Source organism: Lepisma saccharinum, chromosome 22, assembly GCF_977018435.1.
Source record: "Lepisma saccharinum chromosome 22, izLepSacc3.1, whole genome shotgun sequence".
NCBI lineage: Eukaryota > Metazoa > Arthropoda > Insecta > Zygentoma > Lepismatidae > Lepisma > Lepisma saccharinum.
The window spans coordinates 55,350,093-55,378,040 of NC_139250.1; positions in this window are offsets into that span (position 1 = coordinate 55,350,093).

Here is a 27,948-nt window from a genome sequence, read left to right on the forward strand (position 1 = left end):
CGTACAGTTTCAACAGCTGGCGATACTTCGGTTGCTCCATACGTTTGGAGAAAGCATACAAGTGCCTGTTCTTCCAGTTTAACCAGTTGGGTGCAAGAGGAAAATTATCAATAAGTAACTTTGTTTTTCCACATCCAGAAGGTCCAACAATAAGACAGCGAATGTTGTCGAATAGAAGCTCGCCATTTTTCCTATCCTGACGTTCCGATGGAAAATCTGGCAGTCTGCCGTACCACATCCCAAGCACCCGCTACACAATCACTTCGTTTGCGTCTATCCAACTTTTTTCCTCGAGTCCCAGCCATTTCACCTCCAGTTTGTCACCTTTTCTACGTAATACGTTTTCACTAAGATACGTGTCGGAGTATTTTGTTCCACTTCGTAAAATCTTCCTTTCAGAATTTGTACCTTGGACAAAAAACCGTACAGATTAAACGTCGCTCGTCAGATTTGTTGACGTCAGTTGGTTTCATGTTTAACGTGCGATGCAAAGTGTGATTATAGCTGTTAACAAGTTCCGGAAGCATGTCGAGCCACTTGTAATTCCCCTGAAGCTTGAATTGTTTCCACATCCGTGTTTTGAGAGTTTGGTTGAAACGTTCCACTATGCTGGCTTTGATGTGACTTAAGGTGGAGTAATGTTGAATATTTTGTTTTTGAATAAAATTGTCGAAAGACAGAGTTGGAGAATTCTTTTCCGATATCCGTTTGATGAAATCGAGGTCGCCTGCCACTCTCAAGGAAAATAGTTTTGAATGCTTCCACCACACAGGTTCCTGTTTATGCCTTGAGGGGTAAAGCCCAAGCAAATTTTGAAAATGTGCCTATAACGGCGAGAAGATACTTGTATCCCTTGTTGATTTTAAGTAAATTTTTTAAGTTGCCACTGCTCATTTCCACAAGTTCAGCTTCCCACAAGTCGTCTATGCCTTTGGTCACTACCGCCAGTCGTTTGTAGTTTCGCCCTGCCGGTTTGTGCAGCTCGTTCACAATAGCCTGCCTAGACATTGTCCGAAAATATGACTATAGTTTGGATGGGATTTCTGGCTGCAGACAATGCCGGGTTTTCTATGTACAGCTTACCACCTATTTCTATGTCGATAATTTGAGTAGCTTCTTCGGCATAGGCAGTCTCGCGAGTTTCGGGCTGGGTAAAATCGACCAACTCCACTCCTCTTATTTTAGGTTCGTCACTGATGTTCGTCACGGTCATGGTTGGGTAGTAGGTTGCGTGAGACAAAGACCAGTATGAAACCTTGACGAACTCAAGTGTGCCAGCGATGAAAAACTGGTGATAGGCTTTGACAGGAGTCAGCATGTAGAGTTTGGCACCCGGATGGAAGAGCGAGGAAATTTCCCTGTTTGGAATGCTGTACAGTTCGATGACAACAGTGAACTTGAGATTGTCGATGCTGGCGTTCAGGGTGTTTACATTGGTTCGAACCTCTCTCTCCACATCCTCCAATCTACTCTTTATTTATTCCAGATGCTCTTCGATAGCACGGACAACATTGTCGTAATTGGGTTTGATCTTCACATAAACAATTAGCCTCTTAAATTTTTCTTTTCACTCATGTAGTTGGGTATTGAAATTGGTTTTGGCCGATTCCTGGCTAGCCTCGATGCTGCCAATTTGATCTTTCACATTGGCATTAATCTGCTGTAGACTTTCCACGAGTGTCAACTTGGAGCTCTGGGTTGCGAGGTCGTGGACCTGGGTTCTAATTTCCGGAAACAAGGCCTGTAGCTCGCTGATGTTCTGGTTTTTGGGTAAGGTTGCAACAGACTCCCCAAGCAATTCAATTTCGGTTTGGATGTTTTTTATGTCGTCGGATTTGAGTATTCGGATGAGAGCCCTTTTCACGCTTTTCAGTTCCTGCGAGGTGTGCAGGGTGGCCACCGTGTTTTGGAGCGACTCCAAAGCTTTGTCATCGCGTCCAACTCTGAGGCAGCAGCAGCAGCACGTATGCCTTCTTGTAATTGTGTTATGTCGTCCTGGGTGGGGGTGTATTGTTGCAAAGTTTCCAACTTAGCCTGTATGTCGTCGATAATGTGATGAAAATGCGACAACTCTGATTCGGTGTTTAGATTTTCCAACTTGGTGATCTGCTGTTGGACTCTGGCCAGATTATCCCGGATGCCAATCAGTTTGAATACCTGTGCTTCGTGTACGTTTGGCAGATCATTTTTGATAACAGCAAGAGCATCCTCAATATGGGCTATGGTACCTTGCAGTTTCCCGAAATCCTAGTAGGTCTCAAGTTGGAGTTTGATGTTGGCCACGCTACGGGCAATAGCATTCAGCTCGCTGGACGAAAGTAGATTGTCGATAAAGTCCTGTAACGTTTGTAGTTTACTTTCGACTTCGTTGATGGCTGCACGCAAAGCATCCGTTTGAAGCTCAGCCTTGATGCTTTCCAACGTAGGAATTTCGAAAGATTGAAACTGTTCGTGCAATTTGGCAATACTGGCATTCACGCGATCGTAGTCATCTTGTGTTTTTATACTCTGGATAATGTTTTGCAGTTCAGTCTGGATGGTGCTCGTTTGGTCCTGCAAGTGTCGCTTCAGCTGTTCCACATCGGAGGTCTGCGCTTGCTGCAGCTTCACAAGTTCGTTCTGCAGCTTGCCTACACTCAGCGCCAAGTTGTCGAAGTTGTCTATTGACGCGAGATCGGTGTACTTTTGAAGCAGCGATTTAAGCTCGGCGTAAATTTTGAGTACGGGGTCCAGGCACTGAGACTGCAGGCTGGCTATTTCTGACCGGTGACTGGAGTTGAGCGTGGACTGCACTTCGCAACTGCTTGACCCTGACGTCGAGCATGAGAAGCTCCTGGCCGTGATCATCGAGCTTGGTGTGACCAAAAATATCGTTAGGCATTGTTACCACTGTGGTTATTTATTATAGGGTAGGTGATTCTTATCTCCACAAAAAAGGGATGAGTTTATCGTAGTCTTTCAAGAGCTCCACGTACAGGCGATCGCCAGCAAAAACATCATACGTTGTAGTTTCATCCATCCTATCATGCTTGATGCGATAGATGTTCTTGCCAGATTAAACCTTGGCCTCCCCTTTGTTCTCAGGATTCATGTTGAACTGCAGTTTGCCGGAGATGGGAACCGGTAAAAATTCAAGTTGTTGTTGAATGCGTAGAACGTTTTGCCCACATCTTCGTCGTACTGGGACAAAATGCTATTCAAGTGTATAATTAACAGACCGTTAAGTTTAGATAGCATGGAGTTCGTTGAAGCTCGACGACGACGTAGGCTGGATGGGCACTTCCATAGCTTGCTTCCTGAAGCCAAACAGATTCATAGGCATTTTTATTTTATAGAAACATTTCTAGCTGTAAGATTAATATTTTGCCCCCCCTCTTACCCCCTTCCCCCCGCAAATCGCATTACATACATACATGTGGAGGACCCGTGGCATTACAAGAGCCCTGCCTCCCAAGAGGTTTGGTTAGCATGCAATAGATCAGTATGCTAGAAAAAAAAGAAGGGGGTAGAATCGATTTTATTTGCCAGTCGAATAGTTCTCGTCGAATCATATCCAACAAACCTAATATCATCATCCTAGCTCAATTAGGAGCCAAGAAATTCAATGTCTTCGAAAAACGTCTTAAGATATTTGTCTTAAGAAATTTTTTTTGACAGGCCGGAAGTAACAACTTGAGATACCGGAAGTCGACTTTCTTAAAGATTAAGGTATTTGTCTTAAGACGTTTTCCAAGACATTGAGAAGCAAAATAGTCAGTGTTGCCAACTCATATTTTGTAGGTTAGCTTCGCCTGTAAAATATCATATGGTGAAATTTTCTTGGGTGGGTTGGCAACACTGAGACCCACTTGATGTTCCAGAATCAGGCTTATCCTACTACTCACATTTCGATTATGAAGTGGTGAATGGGGACAAATTTTTTCGGCAAACTATGAAGTGTGTAGTATTATTCGATACCTTTTGACAAGGGGGATGGGAGGTACTATGATTTTGGTAACCTAAGCGGGAATCGCATCTCCGCTAAAAATATTTTTTTGTGGTTTGAAATTTGTATGTGATTTGTACTGGAGTGTACAAAATTACGATTTAGCCTAAAGCATCGCCACCATGAAGTGTGAGATGCGGGAAAAGAATGTAATGTAAAATAATTCATTTTTAAACAAGGTTGTCGTGGGAGTGTCTAAAAACATAAGGTAATATTAATGGCAGTTGCCTGCATCTTTAGTATGCAGTGCCCCGCATCTCCACCATGAAGTTTGACTCAATTTATAAGTAAGGAATCTTAAAGTCACAAGGGATTTAACTAATTATGCAATTCGAGATGTTTAATTTGGTAATGTTAAATAACCTTATTTGTCAGGGAGAAGAAAGAGAAGGATGAAAGCTAATTTCTCTCCACACTTACCTAGATAAGACTGAGAAGTTGTAAATCTTTGTGTTGTAATTGATTCGAGGTGCAATCTACTGAGGTATCTCGCACCTTGGATTATTCGGATCTCAAACTATTACGATCCCGATCCCGCACTCACTTACTTCACGAATTCTTAATGCTAACTGAGCCCATGTTTGACCTGGTAGGATGTTTTATACTCATTTGTTAACCTCTGTTCTTACCTTTCGATGAAAGACAAAGTCTCTATCATGAGTTGAAAATCCCGTACAGGAAACGAAGCTGGAATTACATACTCAGCGGTATGCAGCTTTGTCAGTGAATACTCGTATCTTAAGTTGGAAATGGAGAGTTGGAAAAGCATATGTATAACAGATTCGGCTCTGCACCTCTCTTCAATAAATCTCTATGTGTGTGTGTGTGTGTGTGTGTGCGTGCGTGTGTGTGTGAGTGTGTGTGTGTGCTTGATGTCTATTGAAGCGTTATTATAAATATGACATGAATTATGATGTTTTCAGTAATTATTACTAAGTTATGAGTGAAATTGTAGCTCCGGTAGCTCAGTCGTAATATGCGTTTGGCTACCGTTCAAGAGAAAAGGGTTCGATCCCTGGCGGGGAGAACCTCGATTTTTACAACCAGTTCAAGCGGATCAGCCGCCCACCCAGCGTCGTATAAAGTTGGTAGCTGGAGGATACTCTTGGGGGGGGGGTAAAGACGGCCAGGGGCGTGATGCTGATAATATCACGTCCATCTTCGTCCTTGATCAGGAAAGTGTGATATCCTATCTCCACACGCCCTATACACCTTCATCGCATGTTTCAAATCATTGGGGAGCAGTTTCGTATTATACCTTTATGAGCGCACTTAAAGATATGACCATTGTTCATTTATACAATTTCTTTGTGTTATTCTTTTTATTATCAAACCATGGCAGGTAAGCTCTTTTGCTTCATAACCATTAGTAAAAATCTATAAATTAGTGAATTATTATTGATATTTACTTAAATGTATTAATATTACTGCAGATCAAATGCAAGGGAATTAATCCGCATGCGGCCAGGAACCGTCGGTCGCTTAGAAGTTTTCACCTTGCTGCATGTAAGTAAACACTTTAAGACTAAAAGGAACACATACTGGAACTGCATGACGTCTTAGTAGTTGTAGAAAATATGCTGCAGTAAATTCTGAGATTAACAGAACCTTTTAATATTACGGAAACGTGAAGTTGAAACGCAAAATTAAGTAGACCAACCAATGCTGCCGAAATTGTATAGGAATATCATTTTTTTTTAAAAAAAAATAATAGGTACTACCATTATGTTATATAGTAATAGTACTAGTATTATTATTTTAATACATTAATAATCAAAAACTTTTTTCGCATAATTTAGTATATTGAATTGGAATTGGAACATAGGTGATTCTTGCTTCACAATTTTATGTTTCTATATGTTAACTATACCAAAAGCAAATGTAAGTAATTAGTTTATATTTAAATGTATTAAGACGTTCGTATATTTTCAATGGCTAGTTGCAAAATAATGAACACTATGCGTTGTTTATGAAGAAAACGTAGTGCAGAATTCAGATTTCTCATTTCAAATATTTTTCAGCTTTGCATTCTAATGTTGCATGTATTTTCCAGATGCATTTTATCTTTCCCATAAAAGTGTATATGTACATATTTATATATATATATATATATATATATATATATATGAATTCTAGGGTTATGTACTTCTGTAGAATAATTGATTTCCTGTGTCATAAATCGATAAACTTCTCTTCAAGAGAAGGTTTATTTCTGTTAAGTTTTGTGAAAATGTCACCCCTAACGATATTTTTAAAATCGTATATAATTAAGCAATTTGGAAGTAGTTGCATTATGACTTTCTGGGGCCTTCTAGAACGTTATTGAACCTTTTGAAGGTTCTGGATTTTATAGAACTTTTTGGAGTCTTCTAGAACTTTATGAAGCTTTCTAGAATTTTATGAAACTTTCTAGAACTTAGTAGAAATACCTTGATTGTTCTCTGGAGGATATCTGTTCCTATTAATAATGCCTTCTTGCTGACAGACAAGTCACAGTCGTCTTAATGTAGCCTTGGAAGATGCCGGTATTCATTGCATCAACCAATATCAGGACATTTGAGAGTAAAGAGGAGACGCCCCGCAGCAGGAAGGAAGAAGACAATATAAGTGGACCGAGTAGTGGAAGTGAATGTGACTTGAAACGGCAGAGAAAGAACACTGTGAACTACATTCGGTAAACATTGCTCGCGTGGAGCGTTGGGGAAGATGTTAGAAAACTGAATCTGTATATTGTCATTTTGGAACGTTGTAGCATGGCGTGTTGTATATAATTGTGCGCGTAACCATTATTTTGTTGAAGTGAAAACTATTCCGCAATAATTCCAATCGCCAAGTATCATTTGTTATCATTATGTCTTATACGAAAAGTGCTCTCCCAATGAAAAAAAAACAAGAAGATCTGAACGAAGAATCAAGTACGATTTCAAGAATCACATAGAAAATGAAGTATTGTTCCACTGGAAAACTGCAGCTGTATGCCACTGAAAATCCAAATTGTTTGTTGCTAATTGTTCCTTTGAGCATCCTTGAACAGGATGAAATAACGTGTAAAGGTAATCGCGAAAGGGTAACACGTATATGGCAATATAAATCAAATTTCTGAATCTTATCAAATCAAATAGCAGAAGCATAACTCAATAAGGTGTGGGACACCTACAATGACTGAAAAAAAAAACAATTGAATGAAGTGTTTGACTTGTGAACTGCTGTGCAGTGAGAGTAGAAGGTTATATCATATTCAGATTGATAGCAAGGGACATGTCAAGGCCGCAAGTTCCAAACTATACATCCATCCAAAGGAAGACAGCAACCTTTGCAGCCTACTACAAAAACCATCAACAGCAACAAACAAAAACTACTACTACATCAACTTTCGAAACATCAGAGACTGCCAGTGAATATAGAGATTCAGAAAATCCAGATGAACAGTCTACAAGGTCAAGGAGGAAATATAACAAAACCAAATCTGCATTCAAATTAGTAATATCACAGACAATTGTATTAGGCAGACATTCATCTCTGGTACCAAAACAACGATGACACACAGACACGCGTCAAGTCCAGCAGCTGAGAGAAATACAAGAAACTCAAAAAGCCCAACTCAAAACAGGCAGTGGCGTCAAACGCTACAAAACTCTGAGTAAGGAATTCGTGTATTTGAACGCTGTAATGAAGCTCGTGGGTTGCTTGTTGGTCATTGCAGGCGAGAAAAATGTCGGCAATTGTAATTTCCACAACGAGTAGTTGGGCATCGTGGTCAGTAAACCAAACTCAAGTGGAAAGAAATGACAGAGGCGTCAATCATCTAGCCACCGCTTGCACTGAACACTACATTGCCAGCAACTCGCAAACCGACAACCTCGATGATCTTCACGAAGCCTATCGAAAACTGGAACATGCAGCGTTCAGAAAAGCTGTTCAGCAGACATGCATAGTTAGGAGAAAGGGTAGCATCGTCTTGCCCAACCATTGCCATGAACACGAAACGTAAATTATGATGAGAACTTTAAGGTATATAAATAACATCCTATAAAAATAACGCAGACACTCATAAGAATAATTCCTCTCAAACTGCTGCATAAAATATTTATGAACACGTTCGACGGAGGTAATAAATTTTATTCCATGGCTGCTTAACATAAGGAAAGAAAAGCGGGATTTTCTTCCAGCATGCGAAATTGTTCTCAAGGGCCATCTTCAAAAAATAAGCGGAGTGAAGAGTTTGCAAAATTCTTACGAGTAGTGTAATCATATACGTCCAAAATAGTACTTGGTACGAGGCCTATTATTTTCATTAGTTTAACCACAATGGAAAACCTATTTTGATGATGTTTTTGTCGATTTTTTACTATTGCAATTCTGTGATTTTTCATCTCGTATTTCGTACGAGTGTCATAATTTCTTTCGAGTTAAAGTACATAACGCCTACACCCACGCACATATACACCCACCCACACCCACACTCACCTACACTCACCCATACCCACACCCACCTACACCTATTTACTTCCGGTACACTTCCGGTCTACTTCCGGTCTACTTCCGGACTACACCCGGTCCACTTCCGGTCCACTTCCGGTCTAATTGACAGACACCTGTGAGTTTTCCAGTTTTTTTAAGTATATAAGTACATATATTTTAGGGGTTCAAACTAGCACTTGGTACGAGGCCTATTGTTTTTATTAATTTAAATACAATGGGAAACCTATTTTGATGATGTTTTTGTTGATTTTATACTATTGCGAATCTGTGTTTTTTTACCTCGCACTTGGTACGAGTGTCATAATTTCTTTCGAGTTAAAGTATGTAACATCACGCACACCTACGCATACCCACACCTACACCTACCCATACCTACACCTACACCTACACCCACGCACACCTATACTTACACCCACGCACACCCACGTTATGGAACAAGTTATTACGCAATGTTTGCGCAACAAGTTATTACGCAGACCCGTATCTAGCGTGTTGTTGGTTATGACGTGATGGGTGTCTTCTGATTGGCTTACTGTTTCGGGTGTTTTCATCCGCGCTTAGGTTACTTAAAGGGTTTTCGCATTACAGATCAGTCAGTATCATGAGAGTGTTTTGAAGAGTACGAATGAGTTGTTGCAGTGTTAAAAGTTAAGCATTTAATTTATTTTAAAGCTAAATACTATTTATTATTTTTCAGTTTAAAAAAAGTGTATCAAGTGATTACTTTTTTCATAGTAATTTCGATCAGATTGAGATTTGATATGATCAGATGTTACTTGTTGTCTCCGGAAATTCTGTATAAATAACATGGCTGAAAATTTTATCGTAATAGCTACATTTTTTTATTTTGGAGGTGGTTCAATTTATTTTTCACACAGATTGAATTTGTATGAATTTGTATTTGTATTGAATTTTGAATTTTTCCCGAAAAAATTTATACCAGAGCTGAAAAAAATTATAATTATAACTATTGTTTTTTTAAGTTACATTCTATCAATTATCGTAAGTTTAAAAGTGTTTTTTTAGTAAATACAATCTTATTGAATTTTGAGTTGAATGTGTGTCCTATTTTTATTTACTTAAAGCATAGTAAAAAAACATGTGATCTACCAAGTTCATCGAATGTGCTATTTTTGGGAAATTCATCTCCAAAACTAATATTAGAAAACATAGGGCAAGATGTATTAAAAGAGGTTCAACAATAAATCGTATGTTACCTACTAAGGCTTGTGCTCAATGTGGAAAAATAATTAGCATTCCTAATTTAAGTAATCACTGAAAGTTTGTAAAGCATCAACTGGACATGGAACATTGAAAAGAAAAATTGATCATCCTGAAACTGAGGCTTCTACTTCAAAACAAATTATAATGTCTAATGACCAAAAGACGATTAGATCTGCATTGAACAACCAACTCCTGGATTTTCTTTTTACTTCGAAACCAGGCTGTGAAATTTCTAGTTTTTTTTAGTGAAATTAAAATATCTATCATAAATATTTTGAAAAATAAACTGGAAAACAACTCCATAAAAGTATGTGTTGTTCTAATCTGTAAATATAAGAAAACCGATGGTACAAGAAATATTTTTTTCATAAAACGAAAAACCAAGTCCTTTATTTGGCAGACATTGATGATTTGAACGTTTTTTTTATTCTAATCTTACAAGTGTATTGATTACGAAACATGATGAATTCGAGGCTAACGGATCAGGTTGGTCTTTATATAGAAGTCCAAACAGATTAATCGCTTATGTAAACAAATCTACACCTTTTTCTGCTTCATCCTACGATCCAATTCCGGTTGAAATTCAGCATAAGAGAGCTGTGCTGAACATTCATAACACTGACAATAAGTGTTTTATGTGGTGCATTTTAGCAGCACTTCAACCGATGCATTGTTCAAATAATCCGCAACAGGTTAGTCATTACACACAATTTGTAGACGAGACTTAATATGCTATGACAGACATCGAATACCCTGTTGCTATTTCTAACAAAACAAAGTTTGAAAACACTGTACGAAATAGAGAAGGAAAACGATTAGCTATTAATGTTTATTCGTATGCTTCAGTTAAGAATTTTGTGCATCCCGTTAGGATAACTAATATTGTTGACGACCAAGAGGTGGAAATCAATCTGCTTCTCATTGCTGACGATGATGTTCATCATTATACGCTAATTCGTTCACTCTCCCGCTAGGTCAGAAGCCAAACAACCACGTTTCATGCACACATCGAAGTTTGTCCAAGGTGTTTAACCGTATTCGACGATCTTGACCAACTTAATTACCAACATTTCAAAAATCAAAAAATTGCCAAACAAAAACTTCCTAAACATAAAATCTACTAACCCCACCATAATTTTTGTTTTCTGTTATTTTTCACGCAATGATGCATATCTGCTTGTTTAATCTTCCAAAAGCTGCCTCTTCCAGTTTTTGGTCAGCCACATGACGATCTTTCAGATCTGTGTGTGTGTTGTATGCTATATCATCTTCTTTACAAGCTGCATCCAGAGGATTAATACCCCTGTCCGCTCTTTCTATCCTTGTCTCAAGTTTTGAACCAGGACCACAATATTGGTAACCAAAGTACGTGTAACTTGAACGAAAGTTTACTAATAATATAATTCACTAAACCTCGACCCTCTGATATATTCCAGAATTTAGGAGGTAATGTATTGATAATTTTAATTAAGTATCCTATACCTTTAGGATCGTTTACAATAAAATTAGCTAATTTGTCACTAATCATGTTTACAATACCCATTTTCTCATTATGGAAGTTGTTGTTCCCATCATTTTCTTCCCCTGCTATAACCAGAAACCTATCTATAAGTTTTCTCACATCTTTTACCCATACAAATTCCTTAGGTAGAGTATTGTATTGTTTTATACCACTACCGGTTTTTAGTTGATTCCAGATAGGTTTATTCAAATTTTTGTATTTATCCCCGCTGCTCGATTTCACACGCTTTTGACTAGCATCTTTATTTTGGTACAAAGAATCAGAGAGTGTCAAAATTTCAGAGTAACTTTGATAATCATCTTCTGTAAAATTTTTTGGTTGTTTTTTTGGTAATGAGCTCTCATAGCCCTCGGTACCAGGATATATGGACCAGCTGTTTCTCCCACATCAATTAATTTTTATGTTATCCCCTTCGAATGTAACTTCAGACTTGCCAGTTTTCCATACTACATCTTCATTACCCTCCATAGATGGATACAATCCAAATACCTCATCTCTTTAGAATTTTCCAATACTCAGGTAATGCAAGGGGAAACAACATGATATTCTCTGATTCTTCTATAGCTGCTTTAGCAGGTGGTTCTTTAAGTACCAGAGGAGTGTGGAAGCTGGATAAAGGGGTAGGTGGAAAATCTGCATATTCTTTAGCAGCAAGGGGTACCAATTCATTGATGGGGTTTCTATTTTGTTCTGTAACACTCTTAATCTCTCTACCAAGAACACAGATTGCATCGATAATAGGTTGGTCTTGACGCTTGTGTTGTTCGTAAAAACCTCGATTCTCTGATTTCCAACCTTTGAAACGTTTGGACAAGTACTCTCGTAATTTCGAACAATCTTCAATTTTATGATTCGTCATATTTATTTTATGATTAATGGTTATTTTATATCGTTTCAACGTTTAAAAAGTCGTTGATTTTATTTCTGAATTTACCATTGTTAGGTTTACGAGTCATGTCGATAGTAACAAATCCAAAATCGTCATTGTTCCATAAAGATTAACATAATTTTTCAATTTGCTTGTATTTAAGTCTCCTCCCACATAATCATGGTATACATGTTTCACGTTAGTATGATCTTGACGAAACAAACAGATTAAGTTTGTATTATCTCGTAGTAATTGTTTGGGAATTTTGGAATAAGTTTGAGCTAATAAAAGCAGTCTATTTCTTAGTGACGACCCTGTGTTAAGAAATTTATAATTTCATGCTGATTTTACAGAATAACATCATCGAATACCACAAACATAATTTTTCATGCATTTTCCAAGAGGTTTTATTATTGATGCAAATGTAGCTATGCTCAATCCCTCATACAGCTTAATGAGTTGTTGGTATTTCGGTTGTTCTAAACGTTTAGAGAATACATACAAGTGTCTATTTTTCCAACCTAGACAATTGGGGCAAGCAAGAAATTATCAACGAGCAAAGTGGTTTTACCATAACCTGATGGGCCTGCAATGAGGCATCTTATGTTATCAGGTAACATTTCTCCATTTTTCGTATTAGTTTCCACTATATCTGGTAAACGCTGTACCACATTCCATGTTGGTGTTAAAGAATCTATTGGTTTGCTTCTATCCAACGTTTGTCTGGCAGACCTAACCTTTTCACATACAATTTATTATTCTTCTTCTTCAATATTTTGTCGATTAGGTATGTATCTCGATATTTTGTTTTGCTTAGTTCCTCTTCATAGAATCTCCCTTTCAATATTTTGTTATGATTATCTTTTATGATATATGTATTTCTATTCCCTGCTAAAACTTGAACCACTGAGAATAACTCCGTACTCCAATTTTTTTTGTAAAACCCTTCTCGAATGACTGTTTATATTTACTGACCCTTACCTGATCCCCTATTTTAAACTTAGAATTCTTGGTAGTGTATGTATATTTTTGACAATAAACAGTAGAAGTCCATCGCTGCTCATCAGATTTGGTTACCTCAGCAGGTTTCATGTGAGTAGTACTGTGTACTGTATTGTTGTCCGGGTAAAATTTGCATCCACTTATAATTGCCCTGTACAGTGAGTTGTCTCCACATGCGATTTTTTAATGTTCTGTTGAATCGTTCCACTATACTAGCTTTCAGATCACTGTATGTAGCATAATGTTTAATATTATGTTGTTGCATTATCTTAGCAAATGTAGAATTGTAAAATTCTTTCCCTCTATCTGTCTGTAAATGTTTTGATGTCCTTCCCTCACAAAATATCGACTTAAAAGCCTCTGTAACAAAACTACCAGTTTTGGATTTTAAGGGAACAGCCCATGCATATTTGCTAAAAGTATCAATAACTGCAAGCATATATTTGTAACCATGTTTTATCTTATCCATTTTTTTAAATCCTTTTGGAGGAGCCATCTCAATCAAATCAGCCTGGAAGAATTCATTTATACCTTTTGTTACTACACTTAATCGCTTGTAATTGCGACGGTCTGGTATGTGTAATTCATGAACTACATCTTGTCTTGACATCGGGTTCCAAGTGAGAATATCGCATAAAATGGATTGTCCTCAGGGTATAACCGCTTTATGTCAAATACTAGCTTGTCACCAATTTCAATATCAAAAACTGATAATTGTTCGTCGTCATGTACTTTATATTTATTGGTAGACTCATCTCAGTATGCGATAGGCATTTGAACTGCCTTGTGTATACCATCTTTTCGAACTATAGTAAACTGAGGAACTTCAATATGTTTTCCATGTTTTAGAAAACTAAACTTCAGAAATCGTAAACTACAATAACAAAAAATTCATGTACATGAGCGTCCGGATATAAATTGTAAACATTGCGAGCATTGACGTACGTCCAGTGCCCTCGTGCATTTGAACACTTTGTAACCTAACAATTTCCATAGAATAAAATTGACGAGTATCTACAGCATCTAGTCTGCTTAATACCGGTTCCAAGTGTTCGTTGATAGTACGAACCAACTCATCGTAGCTAGGTTTGATTTTTACATCAACATACAGTTGTTTATATTCTTCTTTAAGATCGCGAATTTGAGTAGCAAAACCTGATAAAGCAGATTCTTGACTTGCTTCAAGAGTAGTAATTTGTAACGTAATATTAGAAATAATCTCCAGTAAATTTATCCGTTTTTTTTTGTTTATAAGTATTTTATATATTAATAAGAGGATAGATTATTCTTATTTCGATAAACAGAGGAATCAATTTATCATACTCTCCAATTATTTCAAAATACAAAAATTCACCAGATTTCACATCATAACACGTATCAGGAAGTAATGTACTATGTTTAATTCTATACAAATTTCGACCTAAGTTAAAAACTGCCGCATTCGGTGGAGAATTTTTCCACTAAAAAGTAACTTATATGATGATAAGCTATTATTAAATACAATTAAGTGCTTTCCAGTATCCTCGTCAACATGAGACCAAATACTATTCAAGTGAACAAGAAGTAACCCTTTCAGTTGATGATAAATTTCTCTAAATACATCCATGTTTACTGGAATTCTCTCTACAGGCTGATTATGTTGTTGCTTTTTAAACCCAAAAATATTCATGACATTTTATTTTATATTAGCTCTTTTTTATTATACATAAAATACATATTTGTACTAAGTATAAAAAATTAATAAATACACCAAAACTCAATCTGATCGAAATTACTATGAAAAAAATAATCACTTGACACTTCTTTAAACTTAAGAATAATAAATAGTATGGAGCTTTAAAATAAATTAAGTGCTTAACTTTTAACACTGCAACAACATATCCGTACTCTTCAAAACATTCTCACGAACCTGACTGATCTGTAATGCGAAAACCCTTTAAGTAACCTAAGCGCGGATGAAAACATCCGAAACAGTAAGTCAATCAGAAGACACCCATCACGTCATAACCAACAACACTCTAGATACGGGTCTGTGTAATAACTTGTTGCTTAAACATTGCGTAATAACTTGTTGCATAACGTGGGTGTGCGTGGGTGGGTATAGGTGTGCGTGGGTGTAGGTGTAGGTGTGCGTGGGTGTAGGTGTAGGTGTAGGTATGTGTAGGTGTAGGTGTGGGTATGCGTAGGTGTGCGTGGTTGTGCGTGTGTGTTACATACTTTAACTCGAAAGAAATTATGACACTCGTACCAAGTGCGAGGTAAAAAAAACACAGATTTGCAATAGTATAAAATCAACAAAAACATCATCAAAATAGGTTTTCCATTGTAGTTAAATAAATTAAAACAATAGGCCTCGTACCAAGTGCTAGTTTGAACCCCTAAAATATATGTACTTGTATACTTAAAAAAACTGAAAAAACTCACAGGTGTCTGTCAATTAGACCGGAAGTGGACCGGAAGTTGACCGGAAGTAGTTTGCAAGAAGACCGGAAGTAAACCGGAAGGAAATAGTTGTAGGTGGGTGTGGGTATGGGTGAGTGTAGGTGGGTGTGGGTGTGGGTGGGTGTAGGTGTGCGTTGGTGTAGGCGTTACGTACTTTAACTCGAAAGAAATTATGACACTCGTACGAAATACGAGATGAAAAATCAGAGATTTGCAATAGTATGAAATCGACAAAAACATCATCAAAATCGATTGGACAAGTAAAAAACACGGAAAAATGTCATGTGAAAAAATGTCGAATTCGGCACCGTTTGCGAATTACAGACGTGCGAATATCGCCTCACACAATGTTTAAAGCCCAATAACTCAAGAAGTAAGAAATATGTCAATATCGGATTAAATTAATGCAAATAAAGTCGTACCTGACGAAGACAATGTTGCAGCACTTCAGCCTCAGTGTAAATTACGCAAGGGGACTCTCAAAGAAAGTAGGGAATCCCCTGATTGGTAATACAGGAAATTTACAACTATTTTCTACATAATGTTGAAATCGGAATGTAGCCAGTAAAAAATACGACGTTTATCCAAGTGTCCCACTACTGCTGGGACAGCGTCCCACACTCGGGAAATGAAAACAATAACTGCAAGCCTTCTGTTGCACACGGTTCACACAGCGGTGAGAAGAAGAAAAGAAACCAATTTGTCACATGTCCCACTACTGCTGGGTCACCATCTCAAAAAATACGGCAAACGGGGTAGAAAAACGTTTTTATTCCTGTAATATTCACACACTACTTTGTAGTACGAGAAACAAAAGTTATATAATGTCAACATGTCATCAGGCTGTACATACTACAAGAGATCTCCCCAACGAAAGTGGTAAACCTCGAAGGAATGAATGTAACATTTCCGGAGACAGCACATTTCGAAGGGATTCACTGAGAAGCGTACAATCTCCGTACATACAGATCGAGGGTATGTAGTACAGCGATATCAGCATTTTAAATCGTACCTTTCAATAAACGACACTATGCAGTGTTGTTAGGGCTCAAAAACACCGGTATACTCAGACACGTTGTCGAAAATGTCCGTCATTGACTTCATGACCAAGATAGCATCAGCGAAACACTGATTTTCTGGTATGCGTAAATACCTCTGGCATGTCACCAATTGTCCAAGCAGCGGCACTAACACGAGCAACGAGGTCCTCAGCACTTTCCACATAGGTTTCATACATGAGCCTTTTCATATCTCCCCACACAAATAAATCCTATTTTGTGAGTTCGGGGGAGCGAGGTGGCCACAGTATAGGTCCACTCCTACCAATTAAACGATCGCTGAAAATATCGTTGAGTAAGGCCCTGGCTCCCTGCTCGAATTGAATGGGGGTGCCGTCGTGTTCAAACCAGGTACGTTGTTTACCTGGCAGTGACAAATTTTCCAAAAGTTCAGGTAATACATAATGTGGAAGCACCCGATAGTTCGCAGCACACAAAATTGAGGGCAAAATGTACGGACCTAGCAAGTGGTCACCTACTACGCCACACCAATCATTCACTTCGAACAAATGCTGATGATGTCGCACAATGATTGCAAGCGGATTGTTCATATCCCAGACGTGGCTGCTGTGGCAATTTAAGATGCCGTCCCTGGTGAATATTGCCTCATCGGTCTACAAAACTATAGTTGGGAAATCAGGCATGGGAAGAATTTGTTGCATGTACCATTAGCAGAAATCTTGCGTAGGGAAGTCCGTGGGCAGTATGTGGTTCACCGTATGCAATTTGGATGTGTGCAATTCCTCCTCCTAAAGAACGCGGACCACATTGCTATATTTGGTTTGTTGAGTTCGAGCAATGACACGTGTGCTCGTGCCAAGACGGTCTCGTATAGCGTCCAACACATCCTCTTCAAATTGCAAAGTGCACACAGTACGGGGTCTTCCACAATCCCACCTGTGGGTAGGTAGAGATCAATTTTCTCGCAGTAGAGCTTCAAGTCTTTGAAAGAGTGTATGTGCTGGCAACCGCCTATTGGGAAAACGTTCGTGTTTAACGGCTGTTTCGGTTTACCTCTCCATAAACGAGATGCATATTAGCAAGCTCGTGGGTAGAGTACTCCGCCATTGTCCTGTTCGAGAACTGGCCTGCAATGGTGAACTTTCCCTCTGATTGACGAATCACAACTACCGTGATTACCACCCAGGTATCCACGCAGTTGCTGCATACCGAGAAAGAACACTGGGATACGTACTCAACGTACAATACTCGTTGGTAATATTGAAACACACAAACAAGCGAGACTAAACTCCACGCAGAGACACACGCAGAACAGACAGGAAGAACAACGGTCGACTATTCTCTCTACGTAGTATGCAGCAACGCTAATACGTAACAGGTGACCTATATTATCAGCGCCTCTAGTGTTTTTTTGCATCACTTAGCTGAAATCAATCTCTGCGTAATCTGACTTCATAGCGTAATTTTCAGGTGAATTTCCTATTTCCCTAATGTAGGACGGTGTCCCAGCAGTAGAGAACATTTTGACATGCGTCGTAATTTCTTAATGGCTACATTCCGATCTCAACATTATGTAGAAAATAGTAGTAAATCTCCTGTATTTTGCATCAGATAATTCCCGCTTTCTTTGGGAGTCCTCTTGGCCAATTTATACTGGGCTTCAATTGCTGCATAATTGTATTCGTCGGGTACGACTTTCTTTGTATAATTTTAATGCAACATTTATATATATCTTCCATCTTGAGTTATTGTGCTATAAACATTGTGCGAGGCGAATTTCCCACGTTTGTCACTCGAAAACAGTGCCGGTTTCTAATTTATTCACATGGCATTTTTTCCATCTTTTACTAGTTGAATCACCTCCCAAGTGTTGTAACAGGTATTTTGCAAAATACAGTATGAATGTATGTATGTAGGTATGTATATGTGTGTGAGGGGGAGGGGTGCATGCATGTATGTAATATATAACACTCAAGATAATTAGCAAATTGAAAGACATTCCTCCCTAGGGTGGCGCGATTCTTTAAAAGGATAACAATTTATTTTAACAAAATATTAAATCATCTGTAAAAGCAGAAATGAATAATGTCAAGGTTCGAATATATATTGAAGTAAGTAACAATTGTCAAATCTGGCGTTGGCATCTAATAAAGTACCTCCCAAATGCCAAGGTAATGGAGAATTAAAATATAATTGGAATATTTGTTGTTTCTTTTTTAATTAAAATGTTTCTTAATATGAGTTTCCATATTCGACTTTCTATTTGACTTTATTAAATATTATGTATTCACTGTTTTATGTATGGCTGTTTTTTGTTGAAGGCCTACGTCGTTCCTAACAGTGAAGTGCCAATGGGTGCATCAACCGGAGCTTGCGGTGGACTTTACAGTAAACACCACATGTACGAAATAGCAGCTGTTTCTTACGATACAGAACTGAAAAGCTTACCCAGGGAGTTAAGAGGCTGTCGCTTTATGGAAGAAAATGAATTTATGCAAATTTATAAATACTACAGTCCAGGAGCATGCTGGAATCAAAAGTTACTTTATCTTCATTCTTCTGCCGAATGCAATTACACACGCGAAATGAGTAATGGCTGTAAGTAGACACATATTACATAAATAATAAAATAAACAACCGTAACGTAGACATTTTATTATACACTTATGTTCGAGAATGTTATACCACTTCGCTGACATTTAGACAACCAATATGCACACTTCTATCTCATCACCATAGACATTTACATGTAGGCAGATTGTAAGATGTAATACGAAAAAGATCATAAGAGCCATAGTCCAGATAAAATATTTTATTAGTGAAATGTGGAACTTCTGACTCCTTCTTAACATAATTCTTGGTTCAAAGTCATGTATACAAACAGTGTGAAACATCTACATTCATAACATCCACAAGAATAGTTTCACACTTACAAACAATATTAATATGCATATTCTCTTGAATTCAGTAGACGCTTCAATTTCACATAACTTCAACACACATTTCTATTACTTGTTAACGAACAGTTACTCCAGAGTTGGGAGATCGTCCATCCCGTTAAGGGGTGACCTATTGTGAGCACGAAAAATCGTAGTACTTCGTGTAGATTTTCATGAGCGGATTATAGGACCTCCCCCATGGCACAGTGGTAGCGTCATTGCCTTGTAATCAAGGGGTCCCGGGTTCGATACCCGGTGGAGGCACAAGTGGTTCGGATTTCACTTTTAACTGTAGGTCCAGTCCCGATTAGCCTTACTGTACATAAAGTGGACTTAAAACACTAACCAAAACAAAAACAATGAGCGGGTTATTTAATTCTCATTCGTAGGTCCCCAATTCCCTCCAATGGTGGGTTTCACATGTCCCATAAACAGCCCGATATCTCAGGAGAAAGGTTGTTACGTTTCCACCATAAGATTCAAACCTGTGCACTTCCCGTAGCCTGAGTTCAAAGTTCGATTCTGCTGTGTGTTGCACGTGCATTTCTAGAGCAATATTTCATCTATAAATATGATGACGTGAAAAAAAATCATCGAATTTTTATTCAATTATTTATTTATCCAAGTTTGAGATACAGCATTTATAATAGCCATTTTACACTGAAATTGTATTAGATAAAAAAGTCCCCATGGCTTTAGGTAACATAAAAGTAGTGAAACTTAAACATGACAAGATATAGCAAACGATATAAACAGTAGATTGGCCTGCTTATATTCCCTTGGCACAGGAGAAATCTGACATATCCGGTTTTATGTTAAATCAGGTGACCTTTTCGACATCTGTGGATGAGCGGATATATCGCTGACTCAGCAGAAATTTGACGCGTTTTTTGACCTGGAAGACATCCAGCGAAAATACCTCAAGCGATGTGGAGGGGGGGGGGGTAATTAACCTGTTACATTGTGTCATGGTGTATGCTAACCTAATATGTGCGTATGCTTGTGTGTGTGTGTGTTTGTGTGGACTTTGTGCTTGAGTGTGTGCGTGTTTGTGTGTGTGTGTGTGTGTGTGTATGTGCGGAGGATATGTGCGTAGCCAACGTATAAAATGTAATGTACTCTAACCTGAAATCTTAGCTGCTAAGGTTCTTGCTCTGTACACAAGGGTGTTGAGTGTTCGATTCCTGGTAGAGTTAGTATAAATTGTAAACATTGTTATGGTTAACTTATGTGAGCAAAAAATGCACGTAAAGCAAACAAGATGGCTGTGAACGAAAAGCTAGTTGGTCAACTTAGTGTTTGAATTTTCTGAATTTTAATGGAGAAATCTCGGGTTCGATTAACTAAGGAAACAAATGGGTTAATTGGATTTGTTCCATATTTAAATGTTTAGTTCGAGTACCGATGAGTCCCATTTTTGCATAAGTTTTATTGTAAGGAGCAACAATAACTTAGTGGTTAACGCTGGTTATTTGTAATGAAGAGGTCCCTGTCTCGATCGCTGATCTTTACAAACTGCACTATGCTTCCGATAATAATGTAAACTGTACATTTGCGAATTAAAAGGTACCGGGTTGACGTTCTTTTTATGACAAATTTTACAATGCTTCCGATCGCAACTTAAGCTGTAGATCCAGTAACGATTAACCAATCAGAGCATAAATCGGAATGGAAACAAACATGATGAAGGCCATAAGATAAAGTGGCGTAGTCCGGAGAGGGGAAATAAAGGGCGTAAATGGGCTTCGAAGTCACTGCACTAAAATTTACTAACGGAAAAGCCTTCTACTCTTTTCCTTGAGTACTAAAGACAAATTTGGTTTCCCGGAAAGCTAATTGCTTAATGTTATTGTTTTGAAAATAGGAGGTCAGGTGTTCGTTTATCAGGTCGAGGCAAACTACATATTAGACTAATTCCCAATTATAACTGTACATTTTGTTATGATTAGCGAATATGAGCATAAACTGAAATTGAAACAAGTATTATGGTGACCAGTATGTTCAGTGGCGTACGCTGAGTAGGAGTTCGGGGGTCATGAATTTCTAAATAGCTGAAGTCGAAAATATAAAATATATAAGAGGGGATCGAATTCTAGTTGTCAATGCATTTTAGTTTTGATCTGGCGATAGCGTTCTGCCTAACTTTCATGATAGGTGATGGAGAGGTACTGGGTTCAATTCCTGCTTTCGACAAAGTGCACAATGTTTTTGAAGAAAATTTAAACTTTAGGTCCAATCCCTACCTGAGGATAAAATGGAGTTTAAAGAAACAAGATTGCGACCGGAATTCCAGTGGTATACCTTAGAGAGAAATCAATGGTATAAATGGATTTTGAAAGGGGTAAACTAACAAATGTTCACGGAAATGTATCCTATTCTATTTCTCGCGGAAAGATGGCGTTCGTTCTACTGAAAGCTCATTTCTAATGTTTTCTTGCAACAAAGAAGTCACGTGTTCAATTTCCGACGAAGGAAAATTGCAGAATAAACAATTTGCCAATTTTAACAGTTGATTCAGTTATGATAGGACTACATCAGCATAAAATAAAATTGAGACAATTAATATGGTGACCAGCATGTTCAGTGGCGTACCCCTTAGGAGAATTTACGAAGTAAGTGTTTCGAAATGGCTCAAGTAAAAATAAATAAATAATTCTAGTTGACAACGTATGTTAATTTATCACCAAATCTTCGATCCTTGTTTAGCAAACTGCACAATATTTCTGATATCAATCTAAACTGTAGGTCCAGTTACAATTACTCTGTCTGAACTTTCAACGGAGTTGAATCAACCAAATGGCAACCGTTATGTCCAGTAGCATATTCAGAAAGAGAAAATAGATGATATGTGCATCGAAATAATTAAATTAAAATAGTAACGGTGAAAATGGGTTCGATTCGATTTATCGTTTGAAGATGGTTTTCGGGTGTTCCGATAGCGTATTGATTAATTCAGTGATCTTGTTATCAAGAAATTCCAATTTCGATTTCCGATGAATGAAAAACTTCAAACTGATACGAAATCAAATATAATTTGAAGGTCTGGTTAGGATGAGACTATCTGAGCGTAATAAAGTTGATGTTATAAAATTATGTGTGATCATAGATGTGTGATGGTGTTCGTGTATCGAAATTTAATGCGTTAACAAGCTTGGGATTCGATTGCTGATGGAGGCAAGCTGCAGATAAGATTAAGTATATTTTAACTATATATTTTGTTGTGATTATCCATTATTAACATAAAATAAAGATGAAAGAAGCAAGATGGCGACCAGCATGTTCAGTAGCGTACCGTGAGGGAGGAATTCAGGGTTGATGTAAATGTGAACTGTCTTGATGTAAAAAAACAAAATATAATAGTGTATGCAATGACGCTGCATCTTTCTCAATGTAATTAAGCATATGTTAATCTAAAGTTTGAAATATTTATTAGAATAGCTTCAATACTACATTAACCTAGATTTATTATATTTCCATAATGTGCACACACTATATTGATAGTGGATTAAACTATTACATTTATTATTATTCTATCCATTGTACATAGTTTTTTAATAACTTCAATGTCAGTTCACGTCTAGAAAAGAAAAAAGTGATAAATGGAAAGAGTGAAACATGATAACACACTTTAAGTATTTTCATGCATCCAGTGCAGTGAACGGTTCCTTTTTATACCCGAAGAATAATATGTGTGGTTTGTATGTATAATGTATTTATTAAGTACACAGTTTTTAATTTTTTTATGGGTGTGTTTCAGTTTCTGGTAATATTCAATGTCTCTGTAGTCAAATCTACAAACAAGACTAATAAATAAAACTAGAATGATCTATTAGATTTTAAAGAAACTTTAATAACAATATACAAAGATCTGATAAAATATACACACACACGTGGGTATACATTTTTGTCCATAGATTGTTGTCCCTAATACGGTTTTTGGTTTCACAAACTGCTGGTTCATAATTACGGGAAAGGTATTTTGTTACCGTTATAACAACTGAACCATTGCCTCAACATTCCTCGATATTACGTTGACACGCATTTTCTCCGAAAATACATTATGTTTGTAAAGTTTGCACTTATAATGTTTTGCAGAAAAGATAGATCAGATTTTGTGCATCCATACATTCTTGAATTCACAATCATTTCACTACTCCATGAATGGAAAAGAAACATATTATTGCAGCAGATGGAATTGTCTGGTATCGTTCATGCATCTTTCTACACATTTCTCAAAAAAAATTGACTCGGGGATAGTGATCCACAGACACAAACTTCACGTTCGATGCATGTGAATATTTGCGAGAGGCTCTTCCAGGAATTCTTATCAACAATAACATTTTCCGGAAAAGTGGTTCATTTTCTCACATGACAAACTGACGGCGATTACACAACGTGCTAAACACAATTTATGCTTCTCTCTTAACAAATAGAAGACACGAAGCTGCACAAATGGAATAGCAATGTAGGATTTTAGTGCTGGAAACAATTCATGTGAAAGCTCATGTGTAACAATTCTGCTTAGAAAAACAGCGAAGAGATATGAGGTCTCAAGAAGCAATGTGGAATAAAGAATAACTCATGAAAAAAACAAGAAAATTATTATTTTTTGTATTTCTCTTAGTCTCTTAGGACATTATGCTCTTTATGTTTGTAGAGTATTGCTTCCATACGATAATTATTTTAAAGAAGTAAAAAGCTAAATTCTACAAATCGCTGTGATGTGCATTTTTATTTCTTTCATTTTTACAAATGACTTGGTTACGAATGGAATAGTTTTAGTCACGACTTCTTTATAAATCTACTCTAGTGATACAAGTGTTGAGGCGTGCATAAAATTCATGTAAAATGTGTTTGTAATTTTATTTTAGGAATGTTATATTATGAAAGGAATGTGATCTTAACCCTCGGATGCATGTCAGGTTTTTTTTTTACAACTTTACATATGTGGGGTAAATTTGATCCCATTGCAATTAAGCATTGAAATAAGTACCACAGAGTAAATAGTTAAGCTAATATGGTTTATTGATCAATAATTTCTTTGAATATAACATAGGAAAGAATTACCCTTTTACTATTATTATTTAACCCCCACCCTAAAGAAATTAACAATGTATTGACAATTCACTGTTCTACATATTAATGGTAGTCACACTTCGCTCGCTATTATCAGAACTTTAGTTGACCTGAGAAACAGTATTTTAGAGATAACACAATACAGCACTAAATATTCTCTTTCTAGAACAAATACATTTTTAAAAAAATAAAAATAAAATAAAAAATATAAAAAGAAATATAAAGAAGAATGTGCAGGGCTCTCATGACAATTAAATACACCTCACTCGCATTGTGAGCACACCACAATCAAATTGGTGCGGACATTGCACACAGGTTTCCCACATCTTTTTCAACGTTCCGTCGTCTTCATGTCCTCTTGACTTGTGCAGACCTGGCATATTACTCTTTTCTTTGAAGATCTATCCTCCAGTCTCTGTACCTGCCTTACTTCGCCGCAAAGTTTCATTGCCTCGGTTACTGGTGTCTCAGGTTCAAGCTTTGGCACCTCCCCCGCATGTGAGGAAGAATCAACTCATTCGCCAACTCGATAAGGAACATACGGCGTCTGGGACTGACGCCTGAATGGTAATCAGAATGCTGTGACAAGTAGCATGTGTATGCATTGAGAATGAGTAGTGTAAGTTTATCGGTTCTACGCCACACTTGGTACGAGTGCTTTTTTAGCCTCTTTTTTTTTCAATTGAATACCACTTTTTGACATATTTTGACAATTTTTTTCGATGTTTTAGCGTTTAGCGATGTTTTAGTAAAATTTCCCTTTTTCCCACTCACACTTGGTACGAATGCCACGATCTTACGTGATATAACTTAACCTATCCTTTTTTATGACGTGCTAAACTACACGAGACCCTCTACTAGTAGTGTAATCAACCCGTTTCAAGATCATCATTTGGGGTTCAAAAATACCTCAAAAACTCACTTTCTCTCCACGTTCCGCGCCTCATTTATTGCGCTGATGATGTTTCACAGCGAAGAAAACAGCACCAAAACATCAAAAACTCACTTTACTCATTTGGGGTTCACCGTAGTGCAGGTGCCCGGGGATCAAAAAAAACTCAAAAACTCACTTTCTCTCCACGTCCTGCGACTCATTTATTGCGCTGACGATGTTTCGCAGCGAAGAAAACAGCACCAAAACATCAAAAACTCACTTCAATTCACTGAAGTGAGCCACAGTGTTGCAAACCCTACGAAAATTTCATCAAAACCTCAAAAAACTCACTTTCTCTCCACGTTCCGTGCCTGACGAAGGTTGGTATGGTACGTTCTGGAACCATCCTTTTGATCTATTTTTTTATTATTTTACGATGTTTTACGGGTTAATCTAACCTACAATGAGAGAAAAGTGGACAGAAAAAAAAGCTCTGGCATCACTTTTTTAAGCTCCTCCTCCTGCAAATTTTTGCTCTTATGCTACCTCGTCCTTTGACCTACACTTTTGAAATGACTTACGACATTTTCCTATAAGTCTGCTGTCTCCTCTTACTGTAAGATCCCTCAGTGTAATCTACTACGACCTTGTGCTCTCAGCGTAATCTGCTACGATGTTTTTTTTTAAAAAAAAACTCATGTGTGATCTTTTGCGGTGTGTGTGTGTGTGTGTGTGATAATCAAAATTATTTTTGTTAAGGCCCTCAAAATAGAAAAAAATAATATCCCGCCATAGAGAGGGGTGCGTGGTGCCCAACACCAGTTCTAAATGGTCATGGCTATCGAAGCCATGCCTCTGTAGAGTTTCACGAGTTATTATTTTTTTTTTTGCGCACCGAATTAATTTACATTGGATGCCGATAGTGGTATGCAGCGTTAATTTGATCGGAGGTGCCTTATCGGCTGGATCGTCGTCGTTTTGCAGTACCGTCGAGGTGAAGTCCAAATCGTACACGCGCTTGCCGAAATGTTTTCGTATGCGCGGAAGGGTGTGCTCGGACCAATGTGGAAATTTATTTTTAGCACCACCGAGGTTAGTTGCGAGAGTCTTCGTACTCGAAGTGGTGTGCGAGGGGCTTGTTGTGGCCGAAGATGTTTCCGTCGTGCTGGCGATGCTCGTCATTGTGGTGGTATCTCGTTTTTAATTCGTCGATACTAAGGCTTCGATCAAAAACGGATTCAAAACAATTCTGTCGGGCTGGCGCAAATCCAAAACTAATCCACTAGGGTGGTGAATTAATTGTAAATTTGCAGCATCGACGTCGGACGACGACCTAAACCAGACGCGGCATTTTTGGCATACTCTGTAATTGTTCGTGATGAGTTGCAACGAGGAAGGTTCGGTGCCTACGAGTATAACTTTCAAATCCGAAGAAATGAGCGTCGTGGGGTTGTGTTGGTCAGCGTTTGCAGGAAACACATCGTGTGGCAAAATTCGCAGCACGAGTCCGGTACTTCGCAGCAGGAGAATTCGATGCGAATGTTGTTGCCCGGGATGAAATGGAGCAAGCACGCTTCGTTCTCCTGCTGGTCGATCTGGTCGAGGATCAAGCTGAATCCCAACTTCGGGGAAACGACCGCTTTCACGGTGTTGTTGTTCGCCTCGGTTCTAAATAATTGCCTGGCTCCGAAATTGCGATCCTTCATGTGAAAATAAGAAAAAAGCGTTCGCACGACTTCGACCCACGGTGCGGGGACCTTCACCCAGTTCACGCGCTCGATACGCTCCCGAACGAACGCGGAATCCTTTTTGGGGAAATAACGTTCTTTGTTCGCGTCCAGGTTGAGAGAATTGATGTACGCGGCCCACGACCACACGTTGTGGTGGTGCTGCTGCTGGTGGCTGCTGCCGCCCTCCACAATCTGGTGGAAACGAAAATTATCTGGCAAGATCGTCCGTTCGAAGGTTTTGTACTGGGTCGATATTCTCTTTTCCGTCCTCAGGAGCAGCAGAAATTGAGTTTTGAACGCGTCAGTTTCGGTGACGTCCTGGTACAAATCTTTCAGGACGTTCAACTTGTTTTCCAGAACCGTATAATGCAACACCAGGTAATTGATGTTGCAGTGTATGATGAAGAACGTCGGGATGATGCAGCAGAATCGATAGATCAGACCCCAGCCGAGAAAGTAATGCGTGTGGAAACGATGCTGGGTCGTCCACGTGAATTCGTTGAGAACGTGGCCGTCGCAGATGGTGTTCGGAAAAATCGTTCGCAGGTACTTGGCCGGATCCTTTCCGAAAACCTTCTCGAAAACGTGTGACGCCAAGCCAGAGCGTTGATGCAGTCGCTTTTGAAACTAGCCAGCGGAGCAGAGAGATCGAGCTTCCTCCCCAGATCGAATTGAGTCGCGTGCCTTTCCACGAACTCCAAGTAAGCCTTCGCCGTGGGCCACACGATGCTCGTGACGATCTGATCCCCTGAGAAATTCTATATAAAATAACATACCTGAAATTC